Below are 23,972 nucleotides of genomic sequence, written 5' to 3' on the forward strand. Positions count from 1 at the left end.
GAAGTCAAGGTTTCATTCTGTCACTACATTTCTTGCTGCTTAGCATTTGTGTGTTTTCAACATATGTTTCTCCAGTCTCCCATTAAATCAGAATCACAGAATGTTAGGAATGGAAGGAACTTAAGAGCTCTTTCGTTCGTGGAGAACCTCCACAGCCTGTTCCCAAACCTCTCTAGGGGCTTTGGCATTTGACCCAGAACTCCCCTCACACTACAGCAGCAGTTCCTAGCAGGTAGGCACTTTCCCTTGTACTTCTGCCTGGTTGCCTCCACAACTGACGCAAGGATCTCCAAAATCAGCGTTCAGTGGTGTTGACGAGGGGAGCAGAATTTTCCAGTTCCAATCACCCTCAAGGGTCCTCTTTGTTTTGCCAACAGTCCTGCAGGTACAGGCATAGCTGCTTTACCCTACTTTGGTAGTGCTGAGGAATGGCAGGCATGACTACTCTAAGGCTGAGATCAAGCCACCCATCCTGCCTCTGATCCCTGTCCCCCATGCCACCACCCCAGCCTGGTGCCCTTTCTACCCTGGACTAAGCTGTCTCTATTCTGTGAGCATGGGAGGAGGATCTGTAGTATAGTATAGTGTAGTGTAGAGACTCTTCTATATCCCTTCCTGGACAAGTCTTGCCCCCACACGTCCTAGCCTGGGAATCTCAGCAGGGCATTTGTGTTCACTGCTGGCTTGGGTTGGCAACAGTAATCACACCCTGATGAGGATTAATGAGCTTCCCGGGCCTGTTGGGTGACTGTGTCTTAGAAACTGTCCAATCCAGAGCTGGGTCTATCCCCTTAGCACAGCATGCTTTGCTATGAGTCAGAGCTTTGTGAGTGCTGAAATTACCACCACCATGTTCCTAGGGATGACACATACTCCCAAATGCCATCATTATATATTTTCTTCCACAGTAAGCCTTATAGCTGGTCTGCAAGTTGGCTTAAATTTTGGTTAAGTTTCTTTTTGTCTCAGTTCTCAATTATTCCTGCTAGGGGAAGCAGCAGTTGTTTGGATAATCCAAAAGGATGGATTATCTAAAAATAATTTGAATTTATCTCTGGAATGTGTTAGGTGATTTATTTGTTTTAAACACAGCAGTTACCTTTCTAATGATACTTAATTTAGGGTAATGTGAAAGAAATAGCATTCCATCACCACAGATGAGTTAGATAGGCAGTTCTGGAGGTAGGGGAGAGAGGAGCCAGTGAGGCAGGGTTATGAAACAATGTGCTCAACATCCACACTGGTCAGAGATATCCACACTCAGTCCCTACATGTATAGAGGATTACACAGCCTCTGTGATTTTGCTCCCAGGGGTACATTCACACATCTTGCCATCTTCCCGTTGGCTAGAGAGGTCTTTCATCCTGAGAATGAGAGAGGGCAAAACAGGCAGACTGTGAAGTGCTTTCTGTGCCCAGAAAGTTGACAGTTGTCCTTAAAGTAAAAAAAGGGTGGGATTTAATGTTCCTTTTCCAACAAGTATGGGAAATCCCCCTTGAGAGAGAGTGTAGGTTTTGGGGAGCCCACGGATGGCCAGTTCCTTGTTGCCCTTTCTAGGATCTTAGAACTCCTGTCTCTGGGTATCAGGACACAAGAAGACTCCAGTGAGCAGATATTGGGACAGGGCAGGGGGATGGAGTGTGAAATGTATAGATTTTAGGCCATAGCCTCTTGTTGGCTATGGGATCTTGGGCAAATTAGTGAATTGCTCTGACCCTTAGTGCACCCGTCTGAAAAAACGAAAACAACAATAGTAAGAGTAGCTACCATACAGATGAGTGGTTGCTATGATCTGAATATCTGTGTCCCCACAAAATTCATATGTTGAAATCCTAACCCCTAAGGTCATGATATTAGGAGGTATAGCGTTTGGGTAGGTGACTGGGTCATGAGAACACACCCTTATGAATACAATCAGTGCCCTTATACAATAGGTCCAAGGGAGCTTGCTCATCCCATCCACGATGTGAGGGTACAACTAGAAACTGCCATTTATGAACCAGAAAGCCCTCACCAGACACTGAGTCTGCCAGTGTCTTGATCTTGGACTTCTCAGACTTCAGAACAGTGAGAAATACATTTCTGCTATTTATAAGCTAACCAGCCTCTGGTATTTTGTTATATCAGCACAAATGGACTAAGATAGTGGCAGCTAAATAATATTTGTGAAAGTATTTTGGAAGTTGTAATGTCCTGTTCAATTGTTAGTTATTACCATAACCCGTGACTGGCCCTGTAAAACCCAATCACAGTCCTGAAAATGGAACTCAAAGGGCACCCTCCCTAAGGTGAGGGCAGCATTTGAAGGACTGTATGTTCTCAGCACCTAAGGGGTATATTCAGGTGTGTACTTAATCATTACTATTCTGATTCTGACGAAGATGAAGATAGCACAAGGACTCAGAGGAAGACCGACTGCCTACTTGCATGGAGTTCTTTTTCATTTGCTTAACATTTGGTTGAATTTGTTAATGATTCTAGATCGCAGCCTCTTCAGATATTGGCCTCTTCAGAAAGCTTGGCAGTGGAATTACCATCTACCTTGAATGCCAGGTTGGAATCTGCCCAGACTGTCAATAAGAGAGCACTTCCAAACACTCTGCCCAGGCTCCTCTCTTCAGAAAGTGAGTAGATGGTGGGGAGATGAGGGAGGTAGGGAGTGGGGAAGGGTAGTGGTGGGGCATTTGCCACTGCTGATCTTCAACTTTCCGGCTTGACTATCTTCTCCCACAGAGAAGAAAGAAAGAATTGTGACTGAAGTTTCAAGTTACCCTGAGTTTTCCTTCTCTAGTCTGTAGCCTCATTCTTGTTTCTCAGTTTGCCCCCTTCTTTCTTTTCACCATTGCTCACACCCTTGGCTTTCGTGTTTCTGTTTTTTTAGTTTTTTGGTTTTTTTTTTTTTTTGTCCTTAGCTCTTAAACCACCAGGCCTCTGGATCCAATGGCAGATTTCTTTAGAGGAAAATGGGATATGTGTTCTGGGACCAGAGAGGTAACCTGCAGGCTCTAATAGTTGCTGAGGAAAAGGAGCAACATGTTCACCTAGATGATTCCAAATGGCCTACTCTGGTTTAAAGTTAGGTGTGGTTATTCCAAAGTCTTCACAGACTTCTGTTCCTAACCCATTCAAACCCAAGAGAACTCTAATTCTACATGTAGCCATCAGCTATGTCTTAGTCCATTGGGCTGTTATAATGAACTGCCATAGTCTGAGTGGCTTATAAACAACAGAAATTTATTTCTCACAGTTATGGGAAGTCCAGGATCATGACATGTGGGAGAATCAGTGTCTGGTGAGGGCCTGCTTCCTGGTTCAGAGATGGCCATCCTTACGTGGCAGAGGGGCAAGGGATCTCTCAGGGTCTCTCTCCTAAGGGCACCTATCCCATCAGTGAGGTCTCTACCATCATGACCTAATCATCTCCCAAAGACCCCACCTCCTAATACTGTCACACTGGGGATTAGGTTTCACCATATGAATGTTCTGGGGGACACAAACATTCAGACCATATCAAGCTGCAATTAGTTCTTTACCTCAGGATCTTTAGTTACCTTTCAATTACCCATCTGCCACCTCCCACACCTTCAACTGCTTCCTACTTTTCATTGTGATTCAGTAAATTTCAAATTATCTCCAGTGCACATAGTATTTCTAAAAATAGAATTCTTATAAGCAATAAGGATGTAGTAAGTCAGGAATCTTCAGAAGGTGCATACTCTGTCTGAGGTCAGGTTCCCTAGAGGCAGAATCTAATGCAGGGATCATTGTGCAGGTGACTTTGAGGAGGAGTGCTCTAGAAGAAACCTGAAAGATTTCTATGATTTTAACACTCATCTTAAATAACTGTCCTAGTCACCCTCTAAAACTCACCATATCTTTTTTTCTTGGTGTTTTTTTTTTTTTTTTTTTTTTTGTCGGAATCTTGCTCTGTCGCCCAGGCTGGATTGCAATGGCACGATCTTGGCTCACTGTAACCTCTGGCTCCCGGGTTCAAGCAATTCTCCTGCCCCAGTCTCCCAAGTAGCTGGGTTTACAGGTGTGCACCACCACGCCCAGCTAATTTTTGTATTTTTAATAGAGACAGGGTTTCACCATGTTGGTCAGGCTGATCTCGAACTCCTGGCCTCGTGATCCACACCCCCCTCAGCCTCCCAAAGAGCTGAGATTACAGGCGTGAGCCACCGCGCCCGGCCCACTCACCCTATCTTATAGCACTTACTGCTGTAAGGTTTGCTCATTTATCTGTTTACTTACCTTTTTCCCATCTTCCTGCTACTAGGAAGTAGTAGCTACTTCTACTTTTACACTAGAGTAAAAGCTCCATGACAGTGTGAACTTACCTGCGTTTTTGTTTTGTTTTGTTTTTATTTGGGTTTGTTGTTGTTGTTTTACTGCTTTATCCGGTGCCTAGAGCATAGAAGACACTCAGTAGGTAGTTGTTTAATAAGATAATGAATGAGTACATAGTTTAAAATAATGTCTACTGCAATTGTGTAATACAATGGAAAAACGGCCAAAATCTACTGTTAAGTGAAAAGATCATGATGTAAAATGTCATGTATTATATAATTAGATCTGTGTTGAGAGAACTTCTGTTCCTCACCACGATGAAATAATAGATTCCAGGGATTTACTTTTTTTTTTTTTTTTTTTTTTTTTTTTTTTTGAGATGGAGTTTCGCTCTTGTTGCCCAGGCTGGGGTACAATGGCGCCATCTCGGCTCACCTGGGTCTGCCTCCTGGGTTCAAGCAATTCTCCCGCCTCAGCCTCCCTAGTAACTGGGATTACAAGCACTTGCCACCATGCCCAGCTAATTTTTTGTATTTTCAGTAGAGACGAGGTTTCACCATGTTGGCCAGACTGGTCTCAAACTCCTGACCTCAAGTGATCCGCCCACCGTGGCCTCCCAAAGTGTTGGGATTACAGGCATAAGGCACCACGCCCAGCCAGGGATTTACTTTCTTACCTCAAACTACTAAAAATCTGAACAAACTATATGACACAACAGTTTCAGGATTTGGTTAGTTAGCACAGGATTGTGTCCCTGAAAGAAGGGAGGGGGAAACCAAGTTCAGTCCTATGATTGCTTCAGTTTAACTGGTTACAGGCAGTTTCCCGGTTGCAGTGTGGGGAAGAGGAACCCAAGCAGAGCCTCGTGGTCTCACTGAGTTGAGAGACTGAAGTTTAGGGATGCTGGGATGGTGAAAATTTGAGAGGCAAAATATCAGAGAGGAGGAACCTGACCTGCAAGAGAGCTCCAGAGATCTGCAGGTTGATAATTTGACTGGGTACTGATCTGTGCATGTAGGAGAGAAAACAACATGAAACTGTGTGAAACAAACATATACAACATGAAACTGTGTGAAACAAACATATATGCAATAGAAAGCAAGAACACCGGGCTGGGTGCGATGGCTCACACCTGTAATCTCAGCACTTTGAGAGGCAAAGTGGGAGGATCATGAGGTCAGGAGTTCGAGACCAGCCTGGCCAATGTGGCGAACCTTCGTCTCTACTAAAAATATAAAAATTAGCCAGGCATAGTGCCACGCACCTGTAGTCCCAGCTACTCAGGAGACTGAGGCAGGAGAATCACTTGAACCTGGGAGGTGGAGGTTGCAGTGAGCCAAGATTGCGCCACTGACTCCAGCCTGAGCGACAGAGTGACTTCGTCTCAAAAAAAAAAAAAAAAAAGAAAGCAAGAACACCCCAAATTCTGGAAGGTCACAAAATTCAGTTCCCATTAGGCAGAGTGAAAAGACCTCATCACACACAGAGCATTAAGCAGAGTCCACAGAAGGGTATGGTCATGGTGGTGGGGCTAAATAAGCCCCACACTATCTGTTGCTCTGAACCCACCCTAACAAAGCTTAAAAGCAAGCCTTGAAGGGATCAGATTAAATCTAAATAACTGAACAAAGTAGAGCGTTATTTAAAGGATTACAACAAAATCTAGTATCCAACAAGGTAAAATTCACAATATCCAGCAACCAATCAAAGCTTGCCAAGCATGCATCACAATAGGAAAATAGTACCCATAACTAGGAGAAAAGTCAGTCAGTGAAAACAGACCCAGAAGTGGCAGAGATGATGAAATTAGCAGATAAGAACATTAAAAACAACTACTATAAGCATGCTTCACATGCTGAGGAACATAGAAAACATGAGCCAAGTGTGGTGGCTCACGCCTATAATCCCAGCACTTTGGGAGGCAGAGGCAGGTGGATCACTTGAGGTCAGGAGTTCGGGACCAGACTGGCCAATATGGTGAAGCCCCGTCTCTACTAAAAATACAAAAATTAGCTGGGCGTGGTGGCGTGCACATGTAATCCCAGCTACTTAGGAGGCTAAGGCGCGAGAATTGCTTGAATCTGGGAGGCAGAGGTTGCAGTAAGCTGAGACAACACCACTCACTCCAGCCTGGGCAACAGAGAGAGACTCTGTCTCAAGAAAGAAAATAAAAACAAATAGAAAACATGAACACAATGAAAGGATAAACTGAAGATACAAAAAAGATCCAAATGAAACTCCTAGAGATGAAAAATACATTCAAAATGGAAAATATACTGCATGGGATTAAGAACAAATTGGATGATGCAAAAGAAAAGATCAATAAATTGAAAACATAGCAATAGAAACTGTCTAGAGAAAAACAACTAAAGAAACAAAAACTAAAAAGAAAGAGAGGTAAAGAGAGTGAGCTTCAGTTACCTGAGAGACAATATTAAGCAGTATAATATGGAAATTGAGTCCCAGAAGAGGGGAATAAGAAATTTTTTTTGAAAAAATAATGGCTGAAATTTCCCCCAAATTGATGAAAACTATAAACTCACACATATAGGAAGCTCAATAATCTCCAAGCAGAGTAAATATAAAGAAAACGGCCAGGCACAGTGTCTCACACCTGTAATCTCAGCACTTTAGGAGGCTGAGGCAGGAGGATCTCTTGAGCCCAGGAATTTGAGACCGGCCACAGCAACATAGTGAGACCTTATCTTTATTAAAAAAAAAAAAAAAAAAAAAAAAAGGCCGGGCGCGGTGGCTCAAGCCTGTAATCCCAGCACTTTGGGAGGCCGAGACGGGCGGATCAGTGGATCACGAGGTCAGGAGATCGAGACCATCCTGGCTAACATGGTGAAACCCCGTCTCTACTAAGAAATACAAAAAACTAGCTGGGCAAGGTGGCGGGTGCCTGTAGTCCCAGCTACTCGGGAGGCTGAGGCAGGAGAATGGCATAAACCCGGGAGGCAGAGCTTGCAGTGAGCTGAGATCCGGCCACTGCACTCCAGCCTGGGCGACAGAGCGAGACTCCGTCTCAAAAAAAAAAAAAAGAAAAAAATTAAGGTATGGTGGCACACACCTGTGGTCCCAGCTACTGGAGAGGCTGAGGTAGGAGGATTGCTTGGGCCCAGGAGGCAGAGGTTGCAGTGAGCCGAGATTATGCCACTCTAGTCTGGGTGACAGAGTGAGACCCTGTATCAAAATAAAACATCAACCTTGGACCTTCATTTGTCACCCAGAAATTCAGTCAATGGGTGAGTCCATCAGACCAATAGCAGCAGTAAGCACCACTTGCGTACAGAAAAAAGCCACCACGCCAGGATAGAATAGGAGGGTTCTGAGACCTCATCTGTGCAGAAGTACTTCCCACAGCAAGGTTTCCTCACCTGTCTTCTACCCCAACAAGCACCAGAGAGCCATCAGGAAAATGTACAGGGAATGTGAGGGAGGGCCAATCACATTAACATTAGCAGGACTGTACCTTGAAACCATTAACCCTGGGAGAAAGAACAGTTGAACAGTACGTTTTCTGCATTGTTGAGATGAAGCCAGCAACAGTGGGCAAGAAGGTCGTAGCAGGAAGAAAGAAGTATTCCCTGGAGACCAACTCTCCTGTTCCAGTTTTGCCCCTGGGGCTAGTCCTGCTGAGTCCTGTAAGGTAGTAGTGTGGTGGTTCTTTTTCTTTCTTTCTTTCTTTCTTTCTTTCTTTCTTTCTTTCTTTCTTTCTTTCTTTCCTTTCTCTTTCTTTCTTTCTCTTTCTTTTTTTCTTTCTTTCTTTCTTTTTTTTTTAATTATACTTTATGTTCTAGGGTACATGTGCACAACGTGCAGGCTTTTTTTCTTTTTGAGTTGGAGACACATCTTTGACTATTAGAATATGGCATAGCAGATTTGAAAAAATATATATATTGTAAAACTCAAAACGATACCAAAGTAAGCAGTAATTTCACCTGCAGTCATTACCAAAGTGTAAGCTCTCACAGTATTTATAGCAGTCACAGAGGCAGCAGTCGTTTTCAGTTCTTTTACAATACATCACCATGTAGAAACAGCCTGTTTATTGACCCCTAAAGTCATCTTTTACATACTCCAGAGACAAAGTTCTCATGTGTTCCAGTCAACGCAGGAGTTTTTTGTTTGTTTGTTTAGGGTGGGGTGGTGGGTGCCAGCTCCATGTGGTATTATTCCCTCCTGTCTAGAAGAAAGTTTGCATCGCTCTCTGTACCCATTACATGAGCCTCTGAGTCAGCAGTGAGCATTCTGACATACACTGAATCCTCAGTTGTAGCAAAAAGTGATTTTTTTTTGAGACAAAGTCTCACTCTTGTCACCCAGACTGGAGTGCAGTGGCACAATCTCGGCTCACTGCAACCTCCACCTCCTGGGTTCAAGTGATTCTCCAGCCTCAACCTCCCAGGTAGCTGGGATTACAGGTGGCCCGCCATCATGCCCAGCTAATTTTTGTATTTTTAGTAGAGATGCGGAGATGGGGTTTCACCGTGTTGGCCTAGCTAGTCTCAAACTCCTGACCTCAGGTGATCTGCCTGCCTCAGCCTCCCAAAGTGCTAAGATTACAGGCATGAGCCACTGCGCCTGGCCCTCAAAAGGTGATCTTCATGCATTAACCAATATTTGACAGTGCCCTGTGAAAGGACTGGCAGGAGCAGAAAGTAAATAGGAAACAGTTTTCCAGCTGCAAGAAATTCAACTAGATTCAATCGAGGCTAACTAAACACCTGCTGCATCTAAGTCCTTGAGCCAGGGTGGGCTTCTGTCCCTAGCAGAGGCTCTTCAGTCTGGAGGCGCACTGCTGGGCTGGGGCAGGACCAGTTAAAAGTGAGGAAACCATACATGTACGTCAGAGATATGTTTTCTCTCTTTTCCCTTTGGGAAGATGTTCTTGGGAGTTCTTTGCCAGGAAGTTGGTCACTTCCTGCCCAAATGATGAGGTTTCCAAAAGGTATAAATAGATTCACTTGCCACATGGAATTAGTTGAAGATGCCTCCACATGCCAGAAGGAAGACTTGGGAGGGTTCTTTCCAGTATCAGGGAGCTCAGAGACAGGAGGCAGCAGCTGCCAGAGAAGCAGCACCAGCACCAGCTGAGCCCAGTGGGCTTGAGGGCTGAGGGCAAAAGGACCTGGAAAAGTAACAAGTCTGTTGCAGAAAGTGCTGGGAGTAACGTACTGTGAGTGCAGTGAAGCACATGAGGGAAAAGAGCATAGTAAATGATGAATAAGTATAAGAAATGCGGCCGGGCGCAGTGGCTCATGCCTGTAAGCCCAGCACTTTGGGAGTCCGAGGCAGGTGGATCATCTGAGCTCAGGAGTTCGAGACCAGCCTGGCCAACATGGTGGAACTCCGTCTCTATGAAAAATACAAAAATTAGCTGGGCATGGTGGCGCACACCTGTAATCCCAGCTACTCTGGAGGCTGAGGCTGGAGAATTGCTTGAACCTGGAAGGTGGAGGTTCCAGTGAGCTGAGATCATGCCACTGCGTGCCAGCCTAGGTGACAGAGTAAGACTCCGTCTCAAAACAAAAAAACCAACAAAAAGAAACATAAGAAATGGGTTTGTATGGAACTGCGGAAGGAACAATGAAGACTACTAGAAATGTAAGAACCTGGTCAGTGAGTCATGCAGTGTGAACCCACATACAAGAAGGGGTCAGAGGGTACAAGAAGGGGAAGAACATGATAACTTATAGGGCCAAAGACTGTGAGACACCTGGTTGTGCTAAAGAATTCTCCATGTAGGCATTGGTGCTACATTCAAATTTGTGTTGCACATATATTGTTTTTGTGTGACTTTAAGTGCATACTAAGTTCTATTGGTAATTTATCCATGGGAGTGATTAAATTATCAAACACATCCTTTTTTGCTAATGGTACTGCTCTGCCAAGGTGAAAAGGACCCCTGCCTTGGGCTCTGCTTTAGACCTTAATTATTCAAAGTGTGGCCCTTGTACCAGCAGCATCGACAGCACCTGGAAGCTTGGGAGAAACGCAGACTATCAGGCCCCACCCCATACCTACTTAATAAGATCCCAGGTGATTCACATGTGCATTGAAGTCAGAGAACTGTGCTTCCTCCAGCTGTGTCTCTCCTCACTGGATGCATGATCCTGGCCAAGGAGACGTGGCCACCCAGCACCCACCTTCCTTGCTAGATCATGCTCCAGGTAGCTGGGACACCAGAATACTCTGGACAATTGGCCCTGTCTGACCCTGCCCCCAGAGTTTTTGTGGCCCATCCCCTTAGGGATGGCCTCATTGCCACCATGAGATCTCTGGGCCTGAGAGGTGGCCTCGGGGCAGCTGTTGGCAGGACATGTGGACAGAGGTTGGACCACATTCTGGAGTATCCACAGGCTTGCACATGAGGTCTGTTAAGACGAGCCAGAAGCAGGAAGAGAAGTAGAGAAAGGAAGTTATTGTGCCCTATGCCACCACATTTCAGGGCAGGACTCCAAGGAATTCAAGAATTTACATTTGAAATTGTTCTTCCAGGTCATTCTAAAAGTATATTTGTTGGCTGGGTGCATTGTTTAACGCCTGTAATCCTAGCACTCTGGGAGGCCAAGGTGGGCGGATCACCTGAGGTTAGGGTTTCAAGACCAGCCTGGCTAACATGTTGAAACCCCGTTTCTATTAAAAATACAAAAATTAGCCAGGCATGGTGGTGTGTGCCTGCAAACCTGAAACTATAAAACTCCTGGAAGATAACATAAGAGAAAAATCTAGATGACATTTTAGGTATAATACCAAGGGCACAACCCATGAAAGAAATAATTGATAAGCTAGACTTCAATAAAATTAAAAATTTCTGCTCTGCAAAAGACATTGTCAAAAGAATGCGAATATAAGCCATTGACTAGAAGAAAATATTTGAGAAGACACATCTGATAAAGGACTGTTATCCAAACTATTAAATAATTCTTAAAACAACAATACAAAGACAACTCAATTAAAAATGAGCAAAAGACCCGAATTGACACCTCATCAAAAAAGATATATAGATGGCAAATAAGGATATGAAAAGATATTCAACATCATACATCATTAGGGAATTGCAAATTCAAATAACAATGAGACACCACTATATACCTGTTAGAATGGCCAAAATTCAAAACAATGACAACACCAAATGCTTGCAAGGATGTGGAGTAATAGGAAATTGCATTCACTACGGGTGGAAATGGAAAATGGTACAGCTAATTTGGAAGACAGTTTGGAGGTTTCTTAAACATTAAACATACTTTTACCATTCAGTTCAGCAGCTAAAGCCCTTGGTATGTATCCAAATGAACCGATAACTTATGTGTACACAAAAATGTGCACAAGTATGTCTACAGCAGTTTTATTCATAATTGCCCAAATTTGAAAGTAATCAAGACATCTTCAGTAGGAGAATGGATAAACTGTGGCATGTCCAGACAATGAAATATTATTCAATGATAAAAAGAAATGAGCTATCAAGCCACGAACAGACATGAAAGAACCTCAATGCATATTGCTAAGTGACAGAGTCAATCTTAAAATATTATATACCATATGATCCCAACTATATGACATGATGGAAAAGGCAAAACTATGGAGGCTTTAAAAACATCAGTCATTGTCAGGGGGGAAGGGAGAGAAAGCAATGTTTAGGTGGAGCACAGAGGATTTTTAGGGCAGTAAAACTATTCGATATGATCCCATAGTGGTGAGTGTATGTCTTTATACATTTGTCCAAACCCATAGAGTATACAATACCAAGAATAAACATGAACTATGAACTTTGGGCGGTAATGATGGTGTCATGTTTAGGTGGAGCACAGAGGATTTTTTTTTTTTTTTTTCTCTGAGACGGAGTCTTGCTCTGTCGACCAGGCTGGAGTGCAGTGGCGCAATCTCCACTCACTGCAAGCTCCACTTCCTGGGTTTACACCATTCTCCTGCCTCAGCCTCCCGAGTAGCTGGGACTACAGGCGCCCGCCACCGCGCCCGGCTAATTTTTGTATTTTTAGTAGAGACGGGGTTTCACCGTGTTAGCCAGGGTGGTCTCGATCTCCTGACCTTGTGATCCACCCATCTCGGCCTCCCAAAGTGCTGGGATTACAGGCGTGAGCCACCGCGCCCGGCCGAGCACAGAGGATTTTTAGGGCAGTAAAACTATCTATATGATCCCTTAGTGGTGAATGTAAGTCATTATACATTTGTCCAAACCCACAGAGTGTACAATACCAAGAATTTTGTCAACTATGAACTTTGGGTGGTAATGATATTGTCAGTGTGGTGGTACAGTGTCAGTATATTACTTGGGAGTGGGATGTTGACAGTGGAGAATGCTGTATGTTGCTGGAGAGAGGACAGAAGTGTATGAAAACTGTATTTTTTTCCCAGCTTAACTGAAGTACACTTGACAAAAATTGTATATATTTACTGTGTACCATGTGATGTTTTGAGGTACCTATACATTGTGAAATGACTACCACAATCAAGCTAATCAACATATGCATATCTCACGTAGTTACCTTTTGTGTGGTGAGAACCACTTAAGATACACTTTCTTAGCAAATTTCAAATATACAATACAGTATTTTTAACTACAGTCACCATGCTATGCAATAGATTTCTAAAACATATCATCTTGCATAACTGAAACTTTATACCCTTTGGCCAACACCCTTCCCCCAACCCCCCAGCCCTTAGCAACTATCATTCTACTCTGCCTTTATGCATTCAACTTTGTTAGCTTCCATATATAAGTGAAGTCATGCAATATTTATCTTTCTGTATGTAACTTTTTTCACTTAGCAGCATGTCCTTCAGGTTTATCCATGTTGTGGTAAATGGCAGGCTGAAAAATATTCCATTATATTGCATACATTGTGTATACACACACAATGGAATACACACACACCCCTCCCCCACATTTTCCTTTTCCAGTCATCCATCTACAAACACTTTAAGCTGTTTCCATATCTTAGCTATTGTGAATAATGCTGCAATGAACATGAAAGTGCTGATATCTTTTTGAGACACTGATTTCATTTCCTTTGGATATATACCCAGAAACTGGATTGCTGGATCATATGGTAGTTCTATTTTTAATTTTTTGAGAAACCTCCGTACTGTTTTCCATAATGGCTATACCAATTTTCATTCCCACCAACAGTGTCCAGGGTTCCTTTTTCTCCACATCCTTACCAACACTTGTTATCTTTTGTCTTCTTTATAGTAACCATTCTAACAGATATTAGGTGATATCTCATTGTGGTTTGGATTTATATTTCTCTGATAGTGATGTTGAGCATCTTTTCGTAAACCTGCTGACCATTTGTATGTCTTCTTTTGAGGAATGTCTATTCAGACCCCTTGCCCATCTTTTAGTTGGGGGTTGTTTGTTGTGGTTGTTTTTTTTTGCTAGCTGTACTTTTTGCTCAGTTTTACTGTGAATCTAAAACTGCTCTAAAGAATAAAATCTACTTAAGACCAAAAGATCTTGTGAATAAGTAAACGGAGGATAACAGACAAATCTCCCACGCAGAAGAATTTCAAACAATGTATATAGTTACTCCACCCCAAAGGATGGGGAGCATAAATCCCCGCTTCTTAAGTGTGGCTGTATATACAGTTATCCCATCCTCTGATGTATTAGACGGACTTATCCCAGGATCCTCCTGACACAGTTTGGATATTTATCCCTGCCCAAATCTCATGTTGAATTGTAATCCCCAGTGCTGGAGGTGGGGCCTAGTGAAGGTGTTTGGGTCATGGGGTGGATCCCTTGTGGCTTGGTGCTATCTTTGCAATAGTGAGTGAGGTCTCACAAGATTTGGTCATTTTAAAGTGTGTGGCACCTCTCCCCACCCCCGCTCTCTGTTGCTCCTGCTCTGGCCATGTGATGTTCCTGCTCCTACTTCACTTTTTGCCATGAGTTAAAGCTTCCTGAGGCCTCTCTGGAAGCAGATGCTGGTGCTATGCTTCGTATACAGCTTACAGAACCAAGAGCCAATTAAACTTCTTTTCTTATAAATTACCCACCCAGTCTCAGGTATTTCTTTATAGCAATGCAAGAATGGAGTAATACAGAAAACTGGTACCAGAAGTGGGGCATTTCTTTAAAGATACCGGAAAATGTGGAAGCAGCTTTGGAACTGAGTAACAGACAGAGAATAGAAGACATTGGAGGGCTCAGAAAAAGATAAGATGAGGGAAAGTTTGGAACTTCTTAGAGACTTGTTAAATGGTTGTGACCAAAATACTGAGAGTGGTATGGACAAAGGCCAGGTTGATGAGGTCTCAGATGGAGATGAGGAACTTACTGGGAACTGGAGCAAAGATCACCCTTGTTGTGCTTTAGCAAAGAATTTGGCTGTATCATATCCCTGCCCTAGAGATCTGTGGAATTTTGAACTTGAGGGTGATGACCTAGGATACCTGATAGAAGAAACTTCTAAGTAGCCAGGTGTTCAAGATATAACCTAGCTTCTTCTAACAACCTATGCTCAGATGTGGGAGCAAAGGAATGACTTAAAGTTGGAACTTATATTTGAAAAGGAAGCAGAGCACAAAAGTTTGGAAAATTTGCAACCTGGCTACGCAGCAGATAAAGAAAAAGCTTTTTTGGGAGAGGATTTCAGACAGGCTATGGAGCAACCATTCACTATAGATATTTGCATAAATAAAACAGAGCAAATTGATAATATCCGAAACAATGAGGGAAAAGGCCTTGAAGGAATTTCAGAGACCTCTGTAGCAGCCTCTCTTATCACAGGTCCAGAAACCTAGGAAGGAAGAAGGGTTTCGTGGACAGGGCCCAGGGCTCCACTGCCCTGCATGGTCTTGGGACACCACTCCCCACGTCCTGGCCACTCCAGCTCCTGCCATGGCTCAAAGGAGCCCAGGAATAGCTTGGGCCGCTGCTCTGGAGAATACAAGCCCTAAACATTGGCAGCTTCCATATAGTGCTAAGCCTGCAGATGCAGAATGCAAGAGTGGTGGATTCTTGGCAACCTCCCCCTACATTTCAGAGAATATATGGAAAAGCCTGGCTGTCAAGGCAGAAGCCTGCTATGGGGGCAGGGCCCTCACAGAGAACCTCTACTAGGGCAGTGCAGAGGGGAAATGTGGCGTTGGAGGCCCCCAGCAGAGTTCCCACTGGGTACTGCTAGTGGAGCTGTGAGAAGGCAGCTACCATCCTTAAGACCCCAGAATGGTAAATCCACTGGCAGCTTTCACCCTGCACCTGGAAAAGCTGCAGACATTCAACTCCAACCCATGGGAGCAGCCATGGAGGCTGAACCCTACAAAGCCACAGAGGCAGAGCTGCTCCACGCCTTCAGAGTCCACCCCTTGTGCCACTGTGCCCTGGGTGTGGGACATGGATTCAAAGGAGATTATTCTGGAGCTTTAACTTTTAATGATTACCCTGCGGAGTTTTGAACTGTTGGGTTTTGAAAGGGGCCTGCCTGTAGCCCCTTTCTTTTGGCTGATTTCTCTCTTTTGGAATAAGAATGTTTACCCAATGCCTATACTCCCATTGTATCATGGGAGTAAATAATTTTTTGATTTTTATAGGCTCATAAGTGAAGGAACTCATCTCTAGATGACACTTTGAACTTACTTGGGTCTTCTGAGTTAATGCTGGAATAAGCTAAGATTTGGGGGAACTGTTGGGAAGGCATGATTATATTTTGCAGTGTGAGGACATGACACTTGGGAGAGGTTGGTTGGGGCAGAGTGATATGGTTTGGATATTTTTTCCTGCTCAAATCTCATGTTGAATTGTAATCCTCAATGCTGGAGGGGGGCCTGGTGGGAGGTCTCTGGATAATGAGGGTGGATCCCTCATGGCTTTGTACTGTCGTTGTGTGCAGTCTTGGTGATAGTGAGTTCTCATGAGATTTGGTCATTTAAAAGTGTGTGGCACATCCCCACCCCACCCTAATTCTTTCTCTCCCTCACTCCTCCTTTTACCATGGGATTCCCCTGCTTCTGCTTTGCCTCTCATGAGTAAAAGCCCCCTAAGGCCTCTCCAGAAGCTGAGAAATGTCAGTGCCATGACTGTACAACCTGCAAAACTGTGAGCTAATTAAACCTCTTTTCTTTAAAAACTATCCAGTCTCTAGTATTTATTCATAGCAACACAAGAATGGCCTAAAATACCCACGGATATCAAAATCCACACATACGCAAGTCCCAAAGTGGGCCCTGAAGAACTCAGCCATACACAAAGTCAGCCTTCCCTATCTGCTGGTTTCAAATTTCTCCAATACTGTATTTTCCATCCACATTTGGTTGTGAATGTGGAACCTGCGGATACAGAGGGCTAACTGTATTTATTTAAAACAATTTGCGTTTAAGTGGACCTGTGCAGTTCTAACCTGCATTGTTTTTTTGCTTTTTTGTTTTTGTTTTTTGAGATGGAGTTTCTGTCTTGTTGCCCAGGCTGGAGTACAATGGCATGATCTCAGCTCACTGCAACCTCTGCCTCCCAGGTTCAAGCGATTCTCCTGCCTCAGCCTTCCGAGTAGCTGGGACTACAGTCATGTGCCACCATGCCAGGCTAATTTTGTATTTTTAGTAGAGATGGGGTTTCTCCATATTGGTCAGGCTGGTCTCAAACTCTTAACCTCAGATAATCCATTCACTTCTGCTCCCAAAGTGCTGAGATTACGGGTGTGAGCTACCAAGCCCAGCATAATTTTTGTATTTTTAGTAGAGGCAGGGTTTCACCATGTTGGTCAGGGTGGTCTCGAACTCCTGACCTCAGGTGATCCATCCACTTCAGCCTCCTAAAGTGCTGGGATTACAGGCGTGAGCCACTGTGCCCAGCCTGTCTGATGTTTTTCTTGTGTGACAGAGATCATGGGTTTTTTAACAGGAAGATCACAGAGATAAGGTGCTATTTTCATCACATCATATCAAGGGTATATACTATCAACACAATTTATCACTGTTGATTTTGACCTTAATCACCTCCACTGTAAACTTACTCCATCTCCTGCTTTTCATATTGTATTCTTTGGAAGGAAGTCAGTACAGTTGACCCTACAACAATGCAGGTTGGGGCACCAGGCGTGGTGGCTCATGTCTATAGTCCCAGCACTTTGGGAAGCTGAGGCAGGTAGAACACCTGAGGTCAGGCTTCAACATATAAATTTGGGGAACAAAATCTATATTTGGGAACAAACATTAAGTCCATAACAGTAGTGAAGACCCCCAGGCTTTGGAGCCAAACTACCTTGATTCAAATCCTACCTTAACCCCTTACTAGTTTTGTGACTTTGAACAATTTACTTTGTGTCTGTCTATGCTTCCATTTCCTCATCTGTAAAATGAGAGATGTTAATAATGCCCACCTTGCAGATTGCCTTAAGGATTAAATGCAGCAATGTATATAAAGTGCTTAGAATAGTGTTGGCATGTAAATATCAGTCAGTGAATGCTAGCTATTTTGCTATGATGTAGTTCATGAGCTCCTACCAGAATTTTTCTTTTTACATAAAAAGTGTTGTGAAGTCAGATATGCCTGAGAAATGCTGCAACAAACAATGGGAAAGTTTTTTAAAAGGGTTTGAGTAGGGAGAGTCTGCCTCTAGTGTTTTACTTTCTCTGCAGATGTGCCCATCAAAGACACCCAGCCAGAGTTGGCCATTTCCTTCCTTTGTTCATTACCTCATTAGTCAGGCTACAATATTATGTACTTCGCACGTTCTGATTTTGACTTAAGGAAAAAAGATGAAGTTACACATTCAACTATATAATATTATTGTTCTCAGTGCCACCTCATATTCTTTTTCAGAGGCAGAGAATATGTAAATAAAAGCAGACATCTAGTAAATACAGCACTTAGTTATATATTCAATTTCATTTGAGTTCCAAGTACGATTTTAATTTCTAACAAATGCCTACCTTTACTCCATCATTAATTTTAATGGTCATTTTATTTCTCATCTAATACACATACCATAAATTTACTATGGTAACCATTTTTTAAGTGTACAATTCAGTACAGACTGTATTTTTATTGTTAATGCTTGTTTTATGGGCCCACCTGCATTTCACTTGTGGACTATGTGAACACCACATGTACATCTCTCTCTCTCTCTCTTTTTTTTTTTTTGAAACGGAGTCGCGCTCTGTCACCCAGGCTGGAATGCAATGGCATGATCTCAGCTCACCACAACCTCCACCTCCCGGGTTCAAGCAATTCTCCTGCCTCAGCCTCCTGAGTAGCCAGGATTACAGGCGCGTGCCACCACACCCAGCTAATCTTTGTATTTTTAGTAGAGACAGGGTTTTGCCATGTTGGTCAGGCTGGTCTGGAACTCATGACCTCAGGTGATCCACCCGCCTTGGTCTCCCAAAGTGCTGGGATTACAGGCATGAGCCACTGTGCCCAGCGTTTTTTTTTTTTGTTTGTTTTGTTTTGTTTTTTAAGTTATCAGATGCCTGGTAACCACACCCAAAGGAAAGCTATGGAACGTTTTGTTGTTTTTCTTTTTTTCTTTCTTTTTTTTTTTTTTAATGGCTCAGCTCTGTTCAGGAAAAGGTTTAGTTTTCTTTTCTTTTTTTTTTTTTTTGAGGCGGAGTCTCGCTCTGTCGCCCAGACCGGAGTGCAGTGGCCAGATCTCAGCTCACTGCAAGCTCCGCCTCCCTGGTTTACGCCATTCTCCTGCCTCAGCCTCCCGAGTAGCTGGGACTACAGGCGCCTGCCACCTCGCCCGGCTAGTTTTTTTTTGTTTTTTTTTTTTTTGTATTTTTAGTAGAGATGGGGTTTCACCGTGTTAGCCAGGATGGTCTCCATCTCCTGACCTCATGATCCGCCCGTCTCGGCCTCCCAAAGTGCTGGGATTACAGGCTTGAGCCACCGCGCCCGGCCGAAGGTTTAGTTTTCTAAGAAAATTCCAATAATCTGAATAATGATAATTGCTGTCTAAACCTACCTACATGGTTGACAATGCATTATTTCTCTGATACCTTATCTTTCGTATAAAAAGATAAACATCTCTTTGGTTCTGTTTGCCTTCTAGTGAGGAAAGAAGTTGCACAGAGAAAGGCTGTTCTCTGGATAAGAAAAAGCCAAAAAGAAGTTGCCAATATGGAGAGGCCCAGGGCATGCTAGGAAGGGAAGCAGAGGGGCCCACGGCATGCTGGGAGGGAAGCAGAGAGGCCCAGGGCATGCAGGGAAGGGGAAATGGAAAAGCCTAGGGACCCTGGCTGCTAGAGAGCCTGCTATTCCAGGTTCCTCTTGAAAGTTCTTGTGCTCAGCTAGCTAGTCATTGTGACTCAGCTCTGCCTGTGAAGCGCCTACAGTCTAGTTGAGAAGGTAAGGTAAATAGATATAAATATATTAAAACGCAGTTCGAGGCCACATTTAAATATATCAGCAAGTGAACAATATAGATAATAAAAGCAGAAATCCTGTGAGTTGCAAGGTTAGAGGAAACTTCGTGGGAGAAGTAGGATTCCCGATGGATCCTGAAAGATGGGTAGATTGTTGGAGAAATGGAGATAATTAAGGTCCCACTGCTAGAGAGACTATATACAAGCAGAGGAAGAAATGAACTCAGCATGTTGGGAAAACCTATATCTCCCAGGCTATTTTATTATTGATTTTCATCATCTCCTGAACTTCAGTTTGTTGGATTGCTTTTTGCCATTTTGCCATCACTCCTTAAATCTCCAGGGCAATCTCCAGCATTTACCTTTCTTTATTTCTGTGACGAGAAACAGATCTGTCTTTCTGCCTTTTGGGGCACTGGCTTCCTGAGTGTAGAAGTCGTGACTGTGATGTGCAGTATGCCTGGGAAAAATAAAAGGAGTTATTCCTTGCACCCAAGGTTAGACTTTCGTCATGGCAAGAGATTGTGGGGAATAGTTTTCGCCAGTGATCCCATCTTCAAACACTTCTGGGATACTCATGACTAGCTAACTCCTGCTGGCGGCTGTCTTCCATCACTGATCTTGAGTTTCTCCAGAAAGAGATCACATGTGGGGCTTCTATGACTGTGTTTATTCAACAGCAACACTGACCAGTCTGGCCACAGAGTCAGAACTGGCTCAAGTCTGGACCCTGAAGGCATTGATCAACTTTCTGGTCTCTCTTGAGCTTCTGGGGTCTCAACCATTCATCTGATTACTCAATTTATCCTGGCCAAGGGATTTAGCCAAGAAGAAAGGGCATCTGGGCAAAATGCCATTAGGAAGGTTGTCCCCCAGGAAACAACACACCCTTTATTTATGGTCTTTCCTTTCCCCCCATCAAATCAGATTTTGCTTTCTCCCATTACTGAGGTGACAGAGACAAAGACTTGTGTTTAATATGCAAAAGCAGTAGCTTACATCCAAATTGCTATTATCCCTGCAAAAAGACTTCTTTCAGAGCTTTACAATCCTTTTGCTATTTACTTTCATTGCGTGGGGGTTACATTTACCTATTTTTTGCTGTGAGTTTTATATAGCTTAATCACAAAGAAAAAGAAGCAGTTCTATACTACTATTTCTTTTTTCTAACCAGTCATCCATTGAATTTTTATTAAGAAAAATTCTACCTGTATGTAAAAAAAATTTTACATGAAGGAGTTGCAGATAAGTATAAGAATTGCACATATGCATAAAATAATTGTATTTTATCTTATTTATCTTATTTTCCAAAAGATGATAAAATCACTGACATATGCAAGTATAAAAGCACTATACACCCTCAGTTTCTTTTGGTTTCCTTATCTGTACAATGGAAGATTTGCTCTGTATAGATTATTTTTAAGTTTCCTTCGAGTTTAATATTCCTTGGTCCTGCAGGAGGATATGGTGCTGCTTTTGTTGGAAATTCAAGATGGTAGCATATAAAAAGAGGATTAGACAGAGAAACATAAATTTGTTCTGGAGTAGGCTGGCAACTACCATCTAAGACCCTTTTCTGTGTGGACAGGTCTTTGAATGGTCTGCATTAGCATAAGTGGAAGTAAGTCTGCAATTGCTCCATATTTACCTGGAGTTTAAATTTGGCAGCCAAAGGTTGCAAACTCAAATGCCTCCAGTGTTTTGAGGTTGGTACTGTAGGTGGGACCTGAGGGGAGTGATAGGAACCCCAGTCTGTAGGAGAGTGCTTGTCTCCTCCCTAAAAGTATGTAAATAAATAAATAAAGGTGGCCAAAACACAGACAAATCTCTGGCTTTATTTAGTCTACAGGCTACTAGTTTCTTACCCTTAAATTCCGATTCAGCCTATCTCTTCATTTTTTAAGTAAAGAATCTGAGGGATAGTAACTTGCCCAAGGTCAGACAGCAGTTTAGTAGCACAGCAGGCCTGAGAAGCCGGATGTTTTGCTCTCTCAGTCAGTGTTCTTCCATCTGGTTATCTCTCAGCTCAGATCTGTCCCAGCAAGCAAGCCTGCTGATTGTCTAAATACTGAATAGGTTGTGGCTTTGCTGCCTTTACCTGAACATTGTTTATAACAATAGCTACTTCATAAAGGTAAAAGTAGATTGCTATGGTTAGAATATGTGCCACAGAAATTAACGCTCTGGAGCCTTGATCCCCAATGTAACAGTGTTGGGAGGTGGGGCATAATGGGCTGTGTTTAGCCCCAGAGGCTTGTCTCTTTCAAGCCCTTTTGAATGGACTAATGCTGTTATAAAAAGGGCTCATGGAATTAGATTCTTCCTCTCACCTTTCTTTCTCTTTCTTCTCTCCCCATCCCCCACTCCCAACTTTTTTCCCTTCTATCTTCCGTCTTGAAAGGATGAAGCAGGAGTGCCCTCACCAGATACCAGTGCCTTGATCTTAGACTTCCCATCCTCCAGAACTGTGATAAAATAAATTTATGTTCTTTATAAATTACTCAGTCTCAGATATTCTGTTAGAGCAGCACAAAACTAAGACATAGATCTGTGTTAAAGTCACTTTCAAAAAGTGTTAATATGTTGTTAATTCATTATTAAATCATGAACACTCTAGAACAGTGACATTCAACAGCTCCATACATAATTTTAAATGACTTAGTAGAAACGTTTTAATAAATAAAAACAATATATCAAAAATATCATTTTGACTTGTAATAAATATATAAAATTATTAATGGGATATTTACATTCTTTTTTCATAGAACTTTTCAAATCTGGTGAGTATCTTATAGTACACCTTAATTCAGACAGCCACATTTCAGATGCTTGATAGCCACATATGGCCAGTGGCTACCATATTGGATAGTGTGGTTCTAGAAGGTTCCTTGTTTCATTCTCACCCTACTCCCAGCCAACCAGGGAAGGGACAAAGTTCCCAGAGGCTTGTCTCTTTCAAGCCTTCTATTGTTGGTTAATTAAATCTCTAAGCAACGGTTGAGTCACTTGCAACTGTGGAAGACAATTTAAGAAATCTGTCTCAAAGCCAAGAACATAGCTCCCCACGTAAAAGGAGGGGAGGAAAGTCCTTTGAGCTAGATGCCTTGAAGGAAGAGTCTGTACTGAGTCAGGTGCCCCTGTGTGAGAGGGAAGGAGGTAAGTCATTGCCAAGGGGACAGAGGAAAGCAGAGAAGAGAAATGGTTCTCCTTAGGGTCACCATTTCCCTCCAAAGCCCCTGTGAAGGAGGTTCTATGGCGCTTTACTCACTTAGTTCTCACAGCCTCTCCATGAGGCAGGTACTATACTATTCTCATTTTATAGAGGAGGAAACCCAGGCAGAGAGGTCATGTACTTGCCTGAGGTCATGTAGCTAGTAATCAGCAAAGCTAGTGCTCAACACTCAGGTCTGATGGACTTCAATACCAATTTCTTTTTATTTATTTATTTATTTATTTATTTTTGAGACGGAGTCTTGCTGTTGTCACCCAGGCTCAAGAGCAATGGTACAATCTTGGCTCATCGCAACCTCTGCTTCCTGGGTTCCAGCAATTCTCCTGACTCAGCTTCCTGAGTAGCTGAGATTACAGGCACCTGCCACCATGCCTGGCTAATTTTTGTATTTTTAGTAGAGACAGGGATTTCATCATATTGGTCGGGCTGGTCTCAAACTCCTGACCTCAGGTGATCTGCCCTCCTCGGCCTCCCAAAGTGCTGGGATTACAGGCGTGAGCCACCACACCTGGCCTCAATAACTATTTCTTAACCACTGGGCTATATTAGGAAGTTCTGATGCCATCTCCAAATATCACAGAGGGCATATGAACTTTTGCATAAAATGTGCATGATTGTTTGGCGGTTACATACAACTTATTACTGTCTATGTTACTGAATGGTCTATTTTCAGGCAAATTTCCATCTAAAACAGTATCACTCCTTCCCAACACAGTTGGTTGCTTCTTAATCTTTCTTTTTGCTATTCATTTTCACCCATACACTATTTCTGGTGGACTCCTGGGAGCAAAACTGTATGAGAAAATGGGAGACTCAGATAGCAAAGAAGTAGGAGGTGAATGCCAGGAATCAGCAGGGCTGGCTCTCTGTATAGGAGTTGGCTGAATGTGGCATCTGATCTGGGATGGAAGAGGAGGGAAATATCACACATTTTGTTTGTCTCAAAATATCCTATCAACCTCAGTCCTGTAATTAGTGAGTTATTCCCACCAGGTAATTTATTTCACCAGAGGAAAGGCATTTTCTCCAGAAGACCCCATTGAAATGAAGCAGGCCTAATGGGGAGGCCAGGTGGAATAGCAGCTGAGCCTGCAGTCTGTGGGGCTGTATTCCCTGTGT

The 23,972-nt window shown here is 43.1% G+C and overlaps 1 long non-coding RNA gene across 2 annotated transcripts in view; it reads left to right on the forward strand.

Annotated features, from left to right (window-relative positions):
• Positions 1-2,247: 2,247 nt before the first annotated feature.
• The window catches only part of LOC117075328, a 68,363-nt gene continuing 46,638 nt past the window's right edge, over positions 2,248-23,972 (forward strand). For both annotated transcript variants that reach the window (XR_004433968.1, XR_004433969.1), the window contains exons 1-2: positions 2,248-2,344; positions 2,483-2,625. This is a non-coding gene — a long non-coding RNA (uncharacterized LOC117075328). The remainder of the gene's footprint in view (positions 2,345-2,482; positions 2,626-23,972) is intronic.

This window comes from Trachypithecus francoisi, unplaced genomic scaffold (assembly GCF_009764315.1).
Source record: "Trachypithecus francoisi isolate TF-2019V2 unplaced genomic scaffold, Tfra_2.0 Lachesis_group5, whole genome shotgun sequence".
Classification (NCBI taxonomy): Eukaryota; Metazoa; Chordata; class Mammalia; order Primates; family Cercopithecidae; genus Trachypithecus; species Trachypithecus francoisi.